Source organism: Mus caroli, chromosome 17, assembly GCF_900094665.2.
Source record: "Mus caroli chromosome 17, CAROLI_EIJ_v1.1, whole genome shotgun sequence".
In the NCBI taxonomy this organism is placed as follows: Eukaryota; Metazoa; Chordata; class Mammalia; order Rodentia; family Muridae; genus Mus; species Mus caroli.
Window position 1 is genome coordinate 61,764,533 of NC_034586.1, and position 5,664 is coordinate 61,770,196.

Consider the following 5,664-nt stretch of genomic DNA (forward strand, 5'->3'; position numbering starts at 1 on the left):
GGCTTGGTGGTTAAGAGAACTTGCTGTGGACCCAGGTTTGGTTCCCAGCACCTACGTGGCCACTCACAACCATCCTTAACCCCAGTTCCCAGGAGACCCAACAGTTTTTTCTGGTCTCGCCAGGCACCAGGCACTGGGCACAGACACTGTATACAGACATACTTGGAGACAAAACACACATTCACATAAAATAAAATAAAATAAAATAAAATAAATAAATAAAAATATTAAAAAGAACTCTTAATACATTGCTCCATAATTGTTTTATTGATCCAGAGTATCTCAGCATTCGCTGGACAGTCCACTGGCAAGACCCTTCATCTTTTACTGGTTGAATTCACACAATAGATAACTGTGTCTTATGTGCCTAATTAGTGTGCCCCTTTTCCTAAAGCAGCAAAGAGCAGTGAAGAAGCTTAAGCACACAGATGAGCACAGGATGCTTTGATTTCCACAGGAAGAGTTCCAGTAGTAGGACCACCGGACCAAGGAATCCTTCAATGAATAGTTGACACTCTGGTCATTTAAAAGGTCATAGCAACACATACATCTGGCAAGAATAGGCGAGGGTCCATCTCTCCCTACGTCACCAAGTTACATGGACATGCAGAAACAACCTTGAGTCGTTTGTCCGCCTTCTAAACATTTATGATTTACTAAATGTCTGTGGAATTCATTCTTAGTTCTTGCTTCCATCTTGTCCTTTCGCTCAGCCCGCCACTCTCAGATGTGCTGCAAAGAGCCCCTGTCGCAGTCAGAACTGTCGCAGTCAGAACTGGTACTACTTCTCCCACAAGAGATTCCACGAGAAAGGACAGAAAATGAACATTGAAGTCTTCCTTGACACATTGCCTGGCTGTTCATAGCCTTCTTATACACGCATATAAGAAGTATAGGATGCTGTAGGTAGGTATATCTAGGACCCTCATCACTTAATGCTACCCTGTGTGGTTATACAATTAAACTCTATGGCTTTGTCTATAAAGTAGCAACAATCCAATACATATTTATGTTATTATCCATGAGAACTAAATTATATATTTAGTTATATATGTTACTTATGTAATTAGTTATTTGATTTGTTAGACACTTAATTCTATTTAACCAAACAATAACTAAAGTTATTTGGTATTATTATATATGTCCTTTGAGATGTACTTTTGTTGGCCCTTTATATCTACAACCAAATTGAATCTCTTCATTCAGATGCTTTAGGGTTCGGGGATTGGTTTTTTGATTCAGGGTTTCTCTGTATAGCCCTCTGACTGTTCCTGGAGCTTATTTCATAGACCAGGCTGGCCTTGAACTCAGAATGTGTTTCCCAGGGGTTATGGGGGGGTGTAAAGTTATGGTTTACAGAATGCAAAGAGATCTAGAGATTGGTTGTACAATGGTGTGAATGTTTTTAACAGACTGTATAATGGTTAAGGCATATTTCACTGCAATTAAAGAATAAAAAATGTCCACCACAGTTATTTACCATAAATGATTAATCATTTAGTTCTATAACAGTGTCTTTGAAGTCTTCTATCTTCATTAGATCTTCTTGCCTCATGTATGATGGGCTTAAGCAATAGCCTGTGGATCAAGAGTCCAGGGCTAAGTTCAACTCTATCATTAAAGTGAGGTCAGTAAGGGACAGAAAAGGTGGGTCAGCAGTTACTGGTCTCCTTAGGCACCAGGCACAATACACAGAGCTCCAGGAAAAACATTCATGCACAGAATTTTTTGTATTTTGAGACAGGGTCTATTATATAGCTGTTCTGGAATTCACTATGTAGATCAGGCTGGCCTCAAACTCTTGGAGATCCTCCTGCCTCTGCCTCCCAAGTGGTGGGATTGAAGATGTGTGTCACCATGACCAACCAAATAAAAGCATTTTTAATGAGGCTAAGAAAATGAGCTAATAAAATAAAAAGTGAGGCTAACAAAACTCTTGCCCCACCAAGTCATGAAAAATCTAACAAGCTATTTCTATACCTGGGTATAAATGCTTGCCATTTGTAAATACTCAATAAATGTTAGTATTGTTTATTTTGTAATTGTTAATTCATGTGCGTCCCTGTCTTTTTTGTTTGCTTCATCTTCTGTTGCAGTAGCAGAATATCAGAGACTGGGTAACTATAAAGCATTTGCTTGGCTCACATTTCTGGAAGCTTCGACGAGCAAAATCGGCAAGGCTCTGGATCTGGGCCAAGAATATAGAAAGAGGAAGAAATGGAAATGTGCAGAAGAGAGTGGGCATGTTGCAGGATTTTCCTGTCCAATCACAGGCCTACCACTAATGTGACTGGACAGAGAAAATCTTTTTATAATTCCAGCAACACAGGCAGGGTTGAACTCCCACCATAGATGATCTATTCATCATTAACACTCTACTGCCATGACCAAACATGGCAATTAAGCCTCATCCCCCCAACCCTGCTACACTGAGGCTACAGTTTGCAGGAGATGGCTTTGAGGGGGACTCTTTTTGTCAGGAAGAATGGATACTTGGATAACAATCTGAAGAAAACCGCACACTACAAAGTGGGTCATTTGTGCTGGGGACTTAATCTAAAAGGTTCACTTGAAGCATGGAAAACACTGGAATTCCAGGGAGAGATGAGTAGTGGTGGTGTCTTAACTATTTTTCCACTACTATGATAAAACATCTGCTCAAGGCAACTTACAAAAGAATGCACTTAATTTGGGGCTCACAGTTCCAGAGGGTTGAGTCGGTGACCATCATGGCAGAAGCATGGCAGCAGACAGACAGGCATGTCACTGGAACAGTTGCTGAGAGCTTATACCTCCATCCACAAGCATGAGAAAGAGAGAGCTGACCTGGAATATGGCAGGCTTTTGAAACCTCAAAGCCTGTTCCCAGTAACACACCTCCTCCCCCAAGGCCATACCTCCTAATCCTTCCCAAACACTTCCACCAAGCTGAACATACTATGTGCCTGAGACCCTTATGACTTGGAAGCCTAAGGCAGGGGGGATCTTGAATTTAGGCCAGCCTGGGCTATCTAGCAAGTCCTAGGGAGACAGGGAAAGGGGAACAAAAGAAGAGAAAAGGCAAGGACAAAAGGAAAAGAGAGAAAGGACTAGAAGGGATGGGGAGGAAGAGGGGTCTTTATCATGCAATGAGTTCAATCTGGCAGGAAGAGACCTGGGTCATCAAGGAGATGGACATAGGGAGCCGACCCTCACACGCACAGAAGTAGAATTACATAGGAAGAAGCTATGTGGATTCCTGTTTTTGGGCTCTCTAACAGCAAGGCAGTACCACATAGTCTGACCACTGTTACACGGCACGATTTAAGAGAAGCCTTCTTTTTTTTTTAACAGCATTCTATGGGAAAGCTGCCAGCTCCACCTGCACTTTAAAACCAGGAATCAGTGACTGAATCAGCTGACCAGTGACTTCCTCCTCTATCTAAGATCAGTGGAAGATATTGATTGAGCAGTCATTAGCCCCACATTTAGCTTGGCTTTTCAAACACCACAGTGTTGTGGCTTTCAGAGGTGAAGGCAGCGAGGTTGTGTGTGTGTGTGTGTGTGTGTGTGTTCACATATGTATGAGTGTGGGGTCAAAGAAAACCTTGCAGAAGGGTCCTGGAGACCAAATTCAGGTTGTCAGTCTTGGCAGCAAGCACCTTTACCCACCAAGCCATCTGGTCACCTCTTAGTAACTTTATATACACAGAATGTAGTCTTCCGTAGATCATTCAAAAAAAGTCTAGGAAACATAAAGTTATGCTCTAAAAAAATAACAATAGAATTCTAGGTAACAAGGTAGCATAACTTGCAAGTTTGGGCTGCATAAAATTTATTTGAAATAACCGTTTCTACCTCAAAAGGACTGAAGTGTTAACACTAAAAGAGAACAAACCCCCGCTTCTACATCAGATTCTGCAGATAGAGAGAGTAAGTTTCAAAGGCACTGTCTGGAAGAGCACACCCAACTTGTCTTACCCATCCATATGTGTTGTATTTTTCTGGGTCATCTTTTCTGGGTCACAGTTTGCCATGATTTAAGTGGGTTGTTCGTCGAGTGGTACTTCGGAGGGTGTGGTGACGGAGACGGTAAAATCTTTATGGTGTGGAGCCTCCTGAGAGGTGCATCAGAGTCCTAAAGTGAGTTAATTCTCGTGAGAGTAAGGCATTACAAAACAAGACCACGCCATACACGTTGTCCCTTCTGGGAAGATGTTTCTTTTTCTGCTGCTTTCTCTGCCATGTTGTGAGGTGCCAGAGGCTGAACAGGTGAGGTCTTTTTGCTTTGTTTTTCATTTGTTTGCTTTTTTGTTTGTTGTACCCAGTGTGAGGTATTCTATCATAGCAGCATCAAACAGACTAATGCAATGTTTCGGGTTCCGTTTCAATTCCTATCCTTCATACTAATTTTTGAGAAAGTTGCTTAATATCAGACTTTGTCATTTGACTAAGACAGATACTATCTAGTCTTAGGGCTATATAATTACAGACTCAAGGAAATCAGACTGAATCAAAGTGAAACAAGGCGGCATGCTTAACAAGAATTGGACAGACCAACAGTCTTCAATAGGCTTGGCTTTTCATGCGGATTTGTAAGTAGGAATAAGGATGACTCTAGTATGTTCTTTATATATTTTTTTTAATTAGGTATTTTCCTCATTTATATTTCCAATGCTATCCCAAAAGTCCCCCATGCCCTCCCCCCCCCATACTTCCCTACCCACCCACTCCCACTTTTTGGCCCTGGCGTTTCCCTGTACTGGGGCATATAAAGTTTGCAAGTCCAATGGGCCTCTTTCCAGTGATGGCCGACTAGGCCATCTTTTGGTACATATGCAGCTAGAGTCAAGAGCTCCGGGGTACTAGTTAGTTCATAATGTTGGTCCACCTATAGGGTTGCAGATCCCTTTAGCTCCTTGGGTACTTTTTCTAGCTCCTCCATTGGGGGCCCTGTGATCCATCCAATAGCTGACTGTGAGCATCCACTTCTGTGTTTGCTAGGCCCCGCATAGCCTCACAAGAGACAGATATATCTGGGTCCTTTCAGCAAAATCTTGCTAGTGTATGCAATGTCTAGTATGTTCTTAGTGTGGGCTCTGAACCTAAGGCAGTGATGTTCAAACGCCATTTCCCGAGATCAATATGCTCATGTTCGATCATTACTTCCTTCCTCTCACTTTCCAAAGTCATCCCCCACCCTCTTACCGGGCTTGATGGGACTGGCTGTATTCTAGGCATGTACAAGTGCCAAAGCCTGACAAGTCCAAGTATCTCAACTCCTCCAAATACACTCTAGTTCAGGGATTGGCAAATGAGCCAGCCAACCAGCCAGTTAGCCAGGATTGGAATGTCTGTTGAGTTAGTGAACAAGGTTCAACTTGTATCTGATCATGAGCCACTAAGCAACTAATGATAAAATCAAGGTGGATAGCAGACCTGAGAAATGGGAACATCTCTGCTGTTTGAGGACCAGGGAAAATGGCTGAGTAGGTCTTCCTTGTAAAGTCTGATGCACAGCCTAAGTTTGATCCCTGGGACTCATGTGATGGAAGGAGAAAACCAACTCTTACAAGTTGTCCTCTGACCTCCACACATGCAGAATGGTACACACATCCCTGAATGCACACATATGCACACAAAGGGAATAAAATGTAACAAAACAATGTTAAAAGAATTTCCAAT